Raw genomic sequence first — 14,638 nt, 5'->3', positions numbered from 1 at the left:
GTCTGTCTTGACTGTTTGTTCGTGTATTGGAATGCTATGCCATGCCGCACCTTCATCAATAAGGGCTGATCCACCATTGCATGTTATTGACATAAGAGTTATTTGCATAGTTTGTTAAATTAGCAAGTTATCTGATGATTATAGGTACGACTAAATCTCTGTATCTTTCCCTGATTTTTCTTTCTCATAGGTTGGTTTCTAGTGGCATTAAAAGATACTTAATACACTTAGGTTTATTATATTTATGTGATTGGGTATTTCCATACATCAAAACCCTGAGTAACCTAATCTATAGTAGATTATGTCTTTGGTCCTGAAAAATTGCCCAGATAGACAACGACTGTAATGTGGCAAGAAACATGTTGACTTTTTTATACAAGTTGGATAAGACCATTATATTCTTATCCAGCTACTCACTGCTTTTAACTACAACAAGAGGACCACGGTATTAAAATTCACCTAGGTACTCCATCGTTCATTTTAAGTCATTACACACCAATCTACACATATTCACACACAGAGCACTGCCACTCATACTTTACATATGGCATAAAAATCAAAAGATCTCCGGCAAAGAGCCACCTCGAGGGGCCCCGTCGGTCATTGCAGCGCCAGCACTACGAGGAGCTGCCTTATGATGAAGCATGACACCCTTCTGGGTGTGTGAGGGATTTTGCTCCTGAGCAATCATATCCCCCGATCTGGTATCTCTGTCATCCACTGATCAATACCATGCTTGCTATACAATCTTCTCCTGTAGGAACTACATAATCCCGTTTTGCTGACCATTGGCTACTTTGGGAGTTTGTATGCCGAACTTTAATGTGCCTAGTCCCTCCACTCCTTTCCACTACCTGAACATACATTCCACGACTTTGTCACATACCTCAACGAGGTTCAGAAAAATCTTACATATACACGTTGCACACATAAGACGGAAATTGCTTTTCTGCACCTGACAATCAAACATGATGATGGCAAACTCTATACCAGCTTATGTAGAAAGTCCACAGAGGGACACACCCTCCTCGCCTATTGCAACAGTCACCCTAGGGCGTTACGTAATAGCCTTCCCTTTGGACAATTCTTGCATTGCCACATGAACTGCACCCTTAGACAGGACTATTTTAGAGAGGCTTACATTCTGCAAGACAGATTATTGTCCAGGGGCTGCCCCAAACAGGCTGTGAAGACCGGACTAAAACGCGACTGTTACTTCCCCTGGGAAGAGTTACTTGCCACCAAAAATAAAACACCACTGGACAAATTGGTATGTATCACCACCTTCCGTACTCACACTAACAAAATCAGAAAATTTGTCACTAGAAACTGGCATATCATTGAAAACATAGATCCTTCCATACAAACCCCTAAGTTTGGGTCTAAGCGAGAGAAGAACATCAACAACCATTTAGTTCATTCTATCACAAGTTTCCCAACCACCAGGGCTAATACATCCCAAGAATCAGTGTGTGTATTACTTGTACCTACACTTTTAATGCCAAATACTTAGAGCATGGTGCAATCAAGACAGAACAGAAGTCATTCTCCAATTGCAACTCTAGAAATGTCATCTGTTGCATTTGGCGTCTCAGCGGTTTGCCCTACAAATGATAGACTGTGATGCGGCACCCGCTCCTACCCGCCATGGTCCACGTCAGTACGGTCCATCGCGTACAACAGAGGTCCCGACCCGAGCGTCCATAGTAACGACACGCCCCACCAAACGTCCAACCCTCTGTCCTCTGTTCCAGGACCCAATCCGGAACGACGGACACCCGGAAGCGCTACCTCCCGACCCCGGAAGGACCTCCCCCTCACGACATCCGGACACTGGAAAAGCCGGAACCAGGAAGCAGTCCAGCGTCGGAACAAGCTTGTGGCAGGAGACCCCGACCGGAGAGGCGAAGGAGACGGCGACCGAAGACGAAGAAGACTGGTCCGAGGATTGGTGGAGTCCAACGGAGGTTGCTGGGGAGCGGCCGCAACTCAACACGGAGAGTTGCGGCGGGCCGGGTGAGTGACTCGGAAACCCCTTGTGGCACGTTAGGTGCAGTGTACATATCGCCCTTGTATAGTTATTCTTCCCTCCTTTTAGGCCCACTACGCCACCCGTAGCACTGTGTATATATTGTGAAGCACTCATCCACTCTGTAATTATACCCCGACCCTGCACGCCCTACCGCACTACTCCTTTACCGTTTCTCGTTACCCTGCTTGCCTTTGCTTCCAACCCCGACCCTACCGTCCCCTCCTCACTTTCGCCTTCATACCCCTCACAATCCCTGGTGTTGGTAACAGGGTTAAATCGAGAAAGTCCGGCAGGACTAACGGCTCCTTTCTTTGTTTCTTTTCCCTCCCGGTACCTCCGAGGACATCCCCGAGACCGGAACCCAGGAGAGCCGCTGGATACCGAACCCCGACCCTTCGTCCACCCGAGGAGCTGGACTTTGTTTTTGTGGAACATTTATAACAAATCAGAACCCTATTTGTGCCCGGCTGTGTATTCAATAAAATACCATTGCCCACTATATACGGCCTCCGCGCTTGACATTCCGGTCCGCCACATCCCCACGTGGACATAGACTTCTCAATCTATTAAGGCCAGGATACGCAAACATCGTAGCAGGATCAGATGTGCAGTACCAAATGCACTCATGGACGGCAGTTTACAGAAAAAACTTGCACGGTGGATGACTTAAAGTGGCAAGTTATCAACACTGCCTGCGTTCCTGAAAGAGGTGGCGACCTCACCCAAACCCTGCAAAGAATGGAATGCAAGTGGATGGAATTTTGCAATTCATTAACCATAGTTTGAACACTACTGAAGAAAGGAGCACATATGTTGCAGTTTTAAATAATTGATCTCCATCTTGGACTGTATGAGGCCATTCGTGCACTTGTGGTGCCAGAAGTGCTCATAGTATGCAGATCCTCTCCTTTGCACAAACCATATGACTCATTATGTGTTTACCTATGTTTGCTCTGTAAGACCCTTATTGCTTGCTCAGTGCCCTTGACTCCAGGAGTAATAGATGTATATTTATGCCTTGATTCCTAATTAACTGTTTATAAGTCTTTATATACCTTGATATCATTTTCCTTCTATGTGTTTTTTTCCTTTCAAGCAACCCTTTGTTCCCTACTTACTGCTTCATTTACATGACTGTAGTATGTTTTTATTTGCAAGCCACCGGCTCCTGGCTGCTTCCATACATTCCTGAACCTTATCCTCCTCCCTCCTTGTCCTGGTATCCCTTAATACTGCAGGGCTCCCCTGCATCTTCAACACAGTCACATCACTTGACAGCCAGTTCACAAGACTCCAGTTTGCATCATGGCTGTTTTGCAACCGATAAGCCACACCACCTCTTGAGTGCACCATGTGCGGTTCTTACTCATTAACTACTTCATGGGCCGTGAGCAAATCAGCCAATAGCTGACTGATAAGCCACGTTGAGGCTGACAAATCCAGCCCACTCAAAATATCCTTTGAATTAATTGTTGTTCCATAATCTACACTGACATCGCACACTGAGCGCTGCTGATCTGAGCACGCTCCACGGCCAAATTTGCAGGGAGCAGAGCGCTGCCACCTGCTGTTTCCTGGTGGGGTAAGTTCCACAATGATTGACGTTTTTTCATTTCCCTATTATTATTCTTGCAATTGCCTTATTTTCTTTTATGTGTTTGCGTGGTTCATTAACCACATGTCTTTGACCAACAGCTAACATACCTTGTTCTCCTTCCACCTACCAGCTCCCGGAAGGGTCCCTATGAGAGTAAATCACTTTTATTTACTGGATTAGTGTGCATCCCTTTTCCTTTTCACCCCTCACATCCTTCTCAAGTTCATCAGGTATGATCCCTAATCTGCTATAGGCCTACTTTCAATGGGTTAACTTTACTCCCTCGAAATAGACATTCCACTGTTTTGTATTACAGGTGTCCCCAACCAATTGGTCCTGATGAGACCCCACATTATGTAAGGGATTGAAACGTCATCGAAATGTACTAAACAAACCAGAAACCTTTGATTATAAAGAGGGCTTGGGTTCAACATTATCTACTGTGAACTGGTTATTTATGTGTTATTGGAAACCCCTTTATATTACTTTGCTTACTCACTATATTATCACTCTTGTGTTCTGTGGGTTCCATTCATGTGGGACACCTTGCACTGTCTGCATTAATATGTTTGAATACTGACTGTATATTAATTTGCCTCCACAGTTTTCTGTCTTTTTTACGCTGACTTTATTTTTTGTAAATATATTTTTATTGCAGCAAAGTAGGTGGTACAAACAAAGCATTAGCATCAATCCCCTCGGTGCCCGGTAAACACATTAGTCTCCTGTACTTGTTCCACACAGCCGTTTAGCTCACACCCCGGAGGTCGAGCGGCGCAACCGTAAATGAAAACTCGTGTAAGGAGATACAGCATGACTCCGTAGCATCTGGGCGTCCGTGAAATGGCAATGCTACTTTCCAGTTCTCCTTGTCTCCCCCCCCCACGCACATTGTCTAGTAGGATCAGTAATTATTCTTCTGCATTGCTGATCAACAATCTCCACCCGTTCAACCTGCTAAACCTCGCCTAACCCTCTCCCCCCCTGAAACTACCCCTCCCACCCTTAACTCTGCCCCCCACCCCCACAGACGTGCCAGCGGAACATCAGTGCGCATCCACACCCATCCCGATCAATCCAGACCCGAAGCAGATCATCAGGAGCAATCAACTAACACCATTCAGTCAACACCTAGGAAATAGGGGAATTAGGAAGGGGGACTAGGACCCCATCTCATCAGGCGGCCGGTTCACCGGAGCAGGACTATGTTCTGGGGTGTCCGCCTCGTCCACGTCTAAAAGTGCGAACTCCAAGATCAGCCCCTCCCACACCCTGGCCCCCTCCAGAGCCACATCATTGTCTGCCCTAAGTGCAGTTTGCATACGCAGCTCCCCCTCACATCGGGCCCACTTGAGAAGCTCGGCCTTCCACTTCTCCACCGCAGGGCCCTTATTCGCCTTCCATTGGGACGTTATGGCCCGCTTCGCTAGGAGTAGCCCAAGGTCCAGGAACTTGCTAGTAATCTTGTTCTTCGATGTGTGTGGGAACCAGTGTAGGATGCAGTGCGCCATGGTGTATTGCAAATCTCTCTCCGTAGCCTACTTCAGGCTGTCCACAACTTCCCGCCAAAAGGAACCCAGGGCTGGGCAGGACCAGAACATGTGTCGGAAATCAGCCAAGTCCGCCGGACAGCGCGGACAGGCCGCCGGGTGGGCCGGGAAATATGTATGTAGTTTGTCAGGGGTCAGGTAGGCCCTATGTAGGACATAGAGGTGCACCAGCTGAAATCTAGCGTTGCGCGTCCCGTTGCGGACCCGGGCCACTATGCCGTTCCACGCCTCCTCAGGTATTTCCGTTAATATGTCTGCCTCCCATTTTGCCTTCAGGGTCAGCAGTGGGGCGACCGTCTCCGAGACCATGCGCCTGTATAGGCACGTGACTGCCTTGATCGTCCCCGCCATCATCACCACGTATTGGCAGCCCAGGGACAGTGGCGGTTCCGTCATGCCCGACTTCCAGTGCCTGCGGATCGCCGCCGTTAGTGCCGCATGAAGGAGGAAGTCTCCCCCCGCCAGATCAAAGCGGTCTCTCAGAAGGTCAAAGGGTAGCAGGACGCCGTCCTCGTAGAAGTCCCCCATGGACGAGAGTCCGTGCAGCTCCCATCCACCTAGCCCGTGCCACGAGCCCCCATGCGGTAGCGCCCCGCACAGCCTGAGCGGGATCTCAGGGGCGTAAGGGATCTTAATATGGCCCCTTCGGCGATATCTGTTCCAGCATTTCCGGGCCGTCGCAAACTCCTGAGTGAGGTGGAAATCTCCCATCGGGAGCCCCAGAACTATCCGGGAAAGCACCTGAACCGGGCCCGCCGGCTCCCCCACTCCATCCTCCCCTTGTCTGGCTCTCGCAACCCATTGCGTCAGCCATTGTAACTGGGCTGCAAGGTAGTATAGCTCATAATCCGGCACCGTGAGCCCTCCTTCCTCTCGAGGGCGGAGGAGCGTACTGTGAGCCACCCTACGTCTGCCCGCCCCCCACAGAAAACCGATTACCAACGACCGCAGCCACCGGAAGTAACTCGCCGGGATCCAGACCGGGAGGGTCCTGAAGAAATAAAGCAGCCGTGGCAGGGTCACCATCTTAAGGAGTGCCACTCTTCCCATTAACGACAGCGGGAGCGTGCTCCAAAAATCAAAGTTCTTCTTAGTATGCCTGATCGCCGACCCAATATTTCCCTCAAGAATGTCCTTCTTGTCGTGGAAGATTGAGGTCCCTAGGTATCGCATGCTTCGTTCCTCCCATGTCACCCCCTCCATGGCCTGTGGGCACATCCCCCGCGGGCGGGTCGGGAACAGGCAGGACTTCGCCCAGTTCACCCTGAGTCCCGACACCCTGCTCAACGATTGAAGGAGGGTTTTTGCTCCCCGCAGCGAGTCAGTGGAGTCCGCTAGGAACATCAGCAGGTCATCTGCATATAATGCGATGTGGTGCACCTGCCCATAAACATCCAGCCCCGAATATGCCCGACCCAACCGGGCTCGCGCCGCGAGGGGCTCAACGGCCATGGCGAACAAGAGGGGGGAGAGAGGACACCCCTGGCGAGTGCCCCTGCCCACCGCACACAACTCAGAGATAACTCTCCCAGTTCTGACCCTCGCCGTTGCGTTCCGGTATAGCAGCTCCGTCCAATCCACAAAGCCCTCGCCCAGGCCCAGTGTACGCATGACATGGAAGAGGTAAGGCCACTCCAGGCTGTCAAAGGCCTTTTCTATGTCTACAGCAAATACCACCGCCTCATCTCCGTCATAGGTGTCAGCCTCTAAAACATGCAGGAGCCGCCGCACTTTAAGCGCCGTGTTGCGGGCCGGGATGAAGCCAGACTGGTCCGCATGGATTAGCCTGGACATATAGGGGAGCAATCGCGTCGCCAATATTTTACTCAGAATTTTATAGTCCAGGTTGAGCATGGACAGGGGGCGATACGCCGTCCGGTCCCACGGTTGCTTGCCTGGTTTCAAGAGGGGGACTATGAGCGCTTCGCTAGTGGACGTCGGCAGGCTGCCCAGTCGCTTCGCCTCATTGTAAAGGCCCGTCAACTTGGGTGCCAGAAGGTCAATATAAGCCAGGTAGAACTCCGTCGGGAGCCCATCGGAGCCCGGCGTCTTGTTCCTCGCCATATCCTTGATGGCGACTCTCACCTCCCTCTCCTCGATTTTGCTCCCGAGTCGCTTCGCGTCGTCCTCCTCTAGTTCCGGTAGGTCTAGTCCCTCCGTGAAGCTCTGGAAGTCTTCCACCGACGGTATGACCCTGCTGCGGTACAGCTCCGTATATTAGTCATAGAATATCTCATTTATCCCCCTTGGTCAAACCGCGCCGCACCCGAGTGGTCCCTGATCTCTAGGATGACCGAGCTCCGTCGAGCCGGATTGGCCAGCCAGGCCAAGAGAGCTCCCGACTTATCGCGCTCCGAGTGTGCACGTGTGAGGTAGGCCTTGTAGTCAAAGCACCTGAGAAGCTCCACCGTCGCCGCCACCACTTCCCGCGCCTCAAGTAGTGCTTCATGCACGTCCGGCCTCTCCGGCCTCGCTCTCTCCAGTCCCCTCAGCCAGCTTCTCTTCCCCCTTCGCAATGTCATCTAGCAAGGTCCTTCTGACTCCTGACGCCGCCGCAATACATTGCCCCCGCACCACTGACTTGAATGCGTCCCATTCAATCGCAGTTGAGCTCGCGGAGCCCGCATTGAGCTGGAAGTACGCCTCGATGTTCGAGGCTATACTGGTGCGAAAGAGCCGGTCGTCCAGTGCCTCCGGGCGCAGCTTCCAAGCTGGGGCTCGCGGGCGGCACCGCGACCAGCGCAGCTGAACAAGGAGCGGGTTATGGTCAGAGATCGTGCGCGTAAGATATTCACTGTGGCACACCTCTGCGTGCACGTCCTGAGAGCACAGGAAGGCATCAATGCGAACGTGGAGCTCGTGGAGAGCGGAGAAAAACGAGTAGTCTCTGTCTGACGGATGGTTAGCCCTCCATGAGTCGACCAGACCCCATTGGCGTTGCCAAGCAGAGCGCGCAAGTGCCAGTTTTCCAGCTGGTGCGTTAGGTAAGGGGGGGTGCGATCTGTCTAGTGTAGTGTCAAGTACGCTGTTAAAGTCCCCGCCGAGGAGCAAAGGCTCCACCAAAAACGGGGCCAGCTTGTTGGACAGCAGGGAGAGGAAAGCCGATAGGTCAGTGTTCGGGGCGTACAGGCAACCCAAGGAAAGGTCCCTCCCATCCAATTTGCCCCGCACCATGACATATCTCCCTTCTGGGTCAATTAGTTGCTGAGTGCACTGGAAAGGAACACCCGCCCGCACCCAAATGACCACCCCCCTAGCATATGCGGAGTAGCCAGTGTGGTAGATCTGTCCCCTCCACCTCCGTTGTAGCGCTCTCCCTTCTTTAGTTAGTAGATGTGTTTCCTGGAGGAAGGCGAAATGAATGCCCCTTCTGACCAAATAGGAGTGGATTTTGTGGCGTCTGTGCATAGTATGCATTCCCCTAACATTCCATGTGAGACATTTGTAGCCTAGGTCGGGTCCCATTGTATAGTCCGTTGCGCTCCAACCACACTCTCGACGACCCCCCTGGCACGTCCGGGTCCCCCCCATTCCCCCCCCAAACTTATCAAGGAAACTTCCCCAACTCCCACACCCCAGGACAGACATCCAACTTGGAAACCCCATCCAAACTCTAGCAACGAAAGTGTATCTCAAGTGAATAGGGCTAGGGTGGCCAGAGCGCCTACCCAAACAGGACCGGAGTCCCCCACTCCCGCCCCCCCCGGTACAGTCAGGAGAAATCCCCCCCCCACATTCCAGTGGTGTGCATCAGGAGATCTCCGCATCCCACTGCATAGCGTCCAAAGGCAGCTCTCACCCACAACCCAGACCCAGTACCTTACAGATTCGTCCAACTGCTTGCCGTCTACATCAGCCAAAGATGCCGTCCGCTGTCTGGGGAGTCACCACCGGCAGGTCTGTCTCCGAGAGATCATGTCCACTACTGGAGCCAGGACTGGGAGCGCCGACCTTCGATTGCTCCGATGCACCGCTGGCAGGGCTGACGTCTCCCTGACTGATGGCCGCCACCGCCAGCACCGCCTTAGCCCTCTCCTGCTGCCATCTCGACGGGGAACCAGATCTCCGCGGTGACGTCGTCTCAGCTGAGTGCCTACCAGGTGAAGCCCCCGGAGGAGGGCCCGCGTCCGACCCCCCCCTGTTATCCAACCAGCACCAAGCCTCCTGCGGTGTGTGGAAAAAATGGGACCGCTCTTCAGCGATGACCCGCAGCCGGGCCGGGAACAACATAGCGTAGGGCAGCTGCAGCGACCTCAGTTTCCGCTTGACTGCCAGAAAGGAGGCCCGTTGTTTTTGTACGTCTCTGGTGAAGTCCGGGAAGACCATGACCCTGCTATTATCTATTCTCAAGTCCGGCAGGTCCCTGACCCTCCGGAGGATGTGATCTCTGTCTCGAAAGTGCAGGAGGCGCATCACGATTGGTCTCGGCGGTCTCCCCGGCTTGGGAGGGCGCGCCGGGACCCTGTGCGCTCGCTCCAGGGCGAAAAACTGGGAAAGTCCTTCCGGAGCCACCTCGGTCCGCAGCCATTCCTCCAGGTATGTTACCGCATCTTGGCCTTCCACCTTTTCCGGAACCCCCACGAGGCGGAGGTTGTTTCGTCTGGAGCGCCCTTCACTGTCTTCAGCCCTAAGTTCCAGCACTCTGACCTTCTGCGCCACCTCCGCCAACGACGCTCTCAGAGTGGCCACATCCTCAGGTAAGTCTTTCAGGGTTACTTCCGAGGTCGCCACTCTCACCTTCAGCTTCCTGTGGTCATCCTTCAATAGGGTCAGGTCTGAGCCGATGGTGTCCATGCGTTTTTCAAGAGCCTCCCGTGACGCTACTATCGCCTGCATTATGTCACTCAAGGACGGATCTCGCTGGCCAGTCGAGCCGCCCGCTCCAGATGACGGCGCTCCTTCCTCCTCTAGGTGGCCCGGGTCGTCCAGCTTCAGTGCTTCGAAGCCCTTCTTCTTGCCTCCTCGCGCCATTCTGCCGGGCGGAGAGGCCTGTGTATCACAGCCGTGACACGAGTGGAACAGGGGATTCCCGGGTCCCCCTCCGGTCCCACCACAGTCGCTCGGTACTGCACCTCCAAGCCCCCGCCAGACAGGGCTCCAGGTCGTGTAGCAGCTCCAGCCGCTATGTTATGGGTGGTGGCTGCCCCTCTGAGTGTTCGAGGCCGAGTTTGCGTCTGCAAGCGGCAGGCCCAGGGCAGTGTGTGGCGTGCAGGCGCCCCTGGACAGGGATCAAACCCCTACCGCCAGTAGTCCAGGCATCCCTGTGGCGGACACCAGCAAGGCAGAGCACCCCCCTCTTGTACCGCCTCAGTTGTTCGGCCCTTCCGTGTTGCCCAACCCTTGCCAGGCGGGGTCCCAGGGCATATGCTCCTCGTTCCCTCCTAGGCACTTCAGCATCCCCAGCTCTCCGCCTTCAGATCGTGGAGACACAGGTCACAGCCGCCATTTTGTCCACACAGCTCTCCGGCCGTCTCGCCTCGGGGCTTTTCGCTTCCGGCCCCCCAATGCCGCTTGTGTCAGTCTATCTAGGGCTTGAGGCCACAGGGGCTCCTCAGTAGTAGCAGGGCGGTATCCCTTCGCAGCCCGGCTGCGCCGTCACTAGTGCCCGGACCGGCTCCGGGACGCCGGGGCCGCCATCTTAAGGTCAGGCAGCTCGTCGCGCCGCCGGCCGTCGATCACCTCAAACGGCTTCACGCTGGGCAAAGTCCCCACTCACCCACGGCACCGGAGGGCTCCCGCTGCAGCGCGGGCGGTCTGGACTGGCTTCTGGTGTTCCCCGCCGCCTGCAGGGACTCGTCGTCAGGCGTGAGCAGCAGTGACCGCGGCCGCCATTTTGGGCGCCTGATGCTCCGGGCGCTCCTGCGGGAGCAAAATCGCTTGTTTTGGACCGCCACGGGGACTTCAGTGCCTCCAAAGTCAGTCCCAGCGCTCACCTGACCCTCTCCTGTATGTCTGGGGGTCAGATGGTCGAGCTGGGGGCCAGGATATGTTGCGGAGTGAGGCGGGAGCGGAGGAGCTCCGCAGTCCCGCTACCAGTTACATCGGCGTCTTGGCCACGCCCCTTCTTTTACGCTGACTTTATCAGAGTCTTACCACAGTTTTTCCTTCCTCTGCGCCTTGTCCAAGAGCCAATGGGTTTAATTCCTCCTTCCACCTTGCTTAAGGGTGAAGGGGAATGCAAGTTTTGATTGTATCTATTCCAATATTTGCAGGAGGCAAAAAGAATAATAGCCTGGAGAAGTTGTAGTTTTTTTTTCACAACATTATTTTATTGTTAAGAATTGGTACAGGCCTGGTGCCGCTAAAAACAACAGTAATAAACAAGTATTGACAATAATGCTGATCTCAACATTTTCAGTATTACTGAAGCATCGTCTGTGAAGTAAGCGTCCTTGTATATAACTTTTAACAACAAACAATAGTGCCATCCAGAGCCTGCAGAGAAACAAATAGGTCTTAAATACAGGGGTTCAAGTGATACATTTTGGAAATAGACACAGTCAGCATTTAAGTCATAGTTCAGTACTATCATCCCAGCAATAACACGACAGTCGAAACGGGAAGAGCAGGTTCTAGATATAACCCTCTGTAGTCTGCCCACCTTTTCCAAATTTTAAAATGTTTTTGAGGATACCCCCTCGCCTTAAAGACGGGCAAGTCCAGACCCATGAAGAAATCTAAGCTCTTCTTCCATAATGCAACCAAGGGCGAGGACTCCTTCTTCCAAGCTCTGGCAATATCCCGCTTACCCAGCGTGAGGCCAAGGAAGGACAGGTGATACTTATATCTGTTCCCATCCAAGCCCTCAGTAATATGTAGCATGACCAGTCGTGGAGAAAGCGGGAAATCCCACCCGAGGACCTCCGATAGATATGTGGTCACCCTTCTCCAAAACCTATATAACGTCGTACACTGCCACCCCGTGTGTAGGAAGGTGCCCTCACAACACAGGCAACGGGGGGAGGCGATCAGGCCACCGCGCCGCAGCCTGTGTCTGGTGTAATGGATCCAGTGTAAGAACTTGAATTGGATAAGCCGTAACGGGGCGCAATTACCGCGTAGTGCGGGGACTCCAATGCCTCTACCCAGTCGTCCTCATCAAGGGTGCCCAAGTCTAACTGCCACTTGTCACGAGTTTTATGCAATGTTGTAGGGCTATTATTCAGGAGTGTGCAGTATATTTGTGTTATTTTATGGTCCCCCAGTTCCCCAATGAAAACCTTGGCCTCCACCGGATTAAAGTCAGGTATATCAGCCTGTTGTGCTAGATATGGGGAGAAGGCATGCCGGAATTGAAGATATCTATAGAATTGTGTACGGGAATGGCATATTCCGTCTGGAGTTCCTGAAAGGACTTTAGAGTCCGCCAGCCCATGACCGCTCCCACTGTGTCTATTCCGACAGCCTCCCATCCCCGAAATCCCACCAGCTGTGCCAGCTGTGGCAGTTGGCCATTTTGCCACAAAGGGGTTTCCTTCGTCAGCCGCCCCCACCACCCAATTGTGCGGAGTGCGCGTGTCCAGATCATAAATACCATTCTAGTTGCGGGTGGCAATTCTCTAAGTGTCAAGCCAGAGTACAGGACCGTATGTAACAACTTGGCTGCCAACAACCAACGCTCAATCACGCATGCTGGGTCTCTTCTATCACCATACCACCAGTCATTAAGGACTATGGGCCAGATGTAGGAAGCCTAATTACCGAATTTCGGCCGTTACTGACCGGTATTAGGCATTTGAGATGTAGGGTCCTAATTTAAGGATTCAGTAATTTACTGTAATTTAAGGAATCGGTAAATTATCGAATTCACTGTCACTGCAATGTCACTGCTATGTGTGGACTGAACACAGGTCCTCAGGGACACTCATGCAGTGCCCCCTCCCCAAAGGAACTGGGCCAGGATGGCATTCAATTGCCGAAACCATGTCGGTCGTATTGGATATGGGTGGTTCTGGAGTTGGTAGAGGAGGCGGGGCAAAGAGACCGTTTTAAAAATGGCAGATCTGCGATACAGGGAAATTGGCCGATGAGACCACAGTCAAACCTGGTCACCAGTCTGTGCCCAGAGTGGAGCAAGATTTCTGTCCCATGAGGTGGGCTGAGACGCCGAAAGGAACACCCCTAAATATTTTAATCCATCGGGACTTCCGCTACCTCCCGTGTCCATCCGCCCAACCGATCCCTCCCACGCAGGGGCCATAGATATGATTTGTCTCGATTCATATAGAGGCCCGAGGTTTCACCGAAAATTTGCATAGAGAAGTTGTAGTTTTACATGAAAATTTCATTAAATATAGTTAGGGCTCCTGGTTTTATGGGATTTGTTTTTTAACATTTCCATCTGTATTTATCCATGTTTATTTTTTGGCCATTTTATTGGCATATATCCAGATTTTTTTAATGTTTTGAGAATAAATGGAGTCGCAAAAATAGTATATTTCCACATTCATTTAACTGATAAAAATGCACTCATAGTTTGATGCTTGTCGCAATTCAGCTGCCAAATATAACAAAACACCACACCGAGAGGTATATATGAGCATATATACAAATATATGTTAACATATAACTGTATTAAAAGGAATCTGATCCTGTTTTTGAATCCCCATGGTACCTATCTGCTTAGCAGATGGTCTGTAATTTATAAAGGACAACAAGGAGTCACTTACAAAAAGCACAACTTTCTTTATGTTTCCACTTTTAAAAATAAACACCGACAGATTGTTTTCTGTCTGTATTTATCTAGGAAAATCTGAAAAAACTGAACACGGGAAGCCTTAAATATAGTAATTTCTAACAAAATTGCATTTTTTTCAGAACATGTTATCTGTGAAATGGGCTTGGAGGTGAGATTATTGACTGTACCGCTTCTTGATTATTGGAGTGGAGGGATTGTTTGGCCAAGTGAAGTGATTGAATGAGTTGTGTATATATTGGTACAGACAATTTTAGCTCTGCCGAATACCTCATACAATACATTCCTTCCTAAAAGAAGCATTGTTTAGAAAAGTGCTCAGCAATAATCAGCTCTTTTTATACCAGGCATTCACTTATTTAATTCTAGATTCCAGTGAGATTGTTTGCTTCTGTTACAATTATATTGATTTTCTTTTAGTCACAACTTTATAAAATTCAGATTAGACTTTAAAAAGCAATTAGGCTAGTGTTGTTTAACAGTATGTTGCAGAAGGCCATCTGAAGTAGACTTTCCTACAGTGGGAGATTCCTTCTTTCACTAGTTGAGCTGAAACATAAACTGACTTAATAGCAGAAAGGGTGGTTTAAGCAATCTTACCAATAAGGTATTGTCAGACCTGTCATCCTTATGGTGGTCTTCCCCCAAACATTTTGCCTGCTTACCTCCTTTATTTTGCTCATTCTTTTTCTTGGCCTTAGGACTCTGAGCACTTCCCCACTGCTGACCTGTGCTAAAGTGCATGTGCTTCTCTCCTAAATATG

The sequence above is a fragment of the Lissotriton helveticus genome, chromosome 5_1 (genome assembly GCF_964261635.1).
Source record: "Lissotriton helveticus chromosome 5_1, aLisHel1.1, whole genome shotgun sequence".
Taxonomy (NCBI): domain Eukaryota; kingdom Metazoa; phylum Chordata; class Amphibia; order Caudata; family Salamandridae; genus Lissotriton; species Lissotriton helveticus.
The sequence above is the reverse complement of the archived record's forward strand: the minus strand, read 5'-3'. Positions refer to the sequence as shown.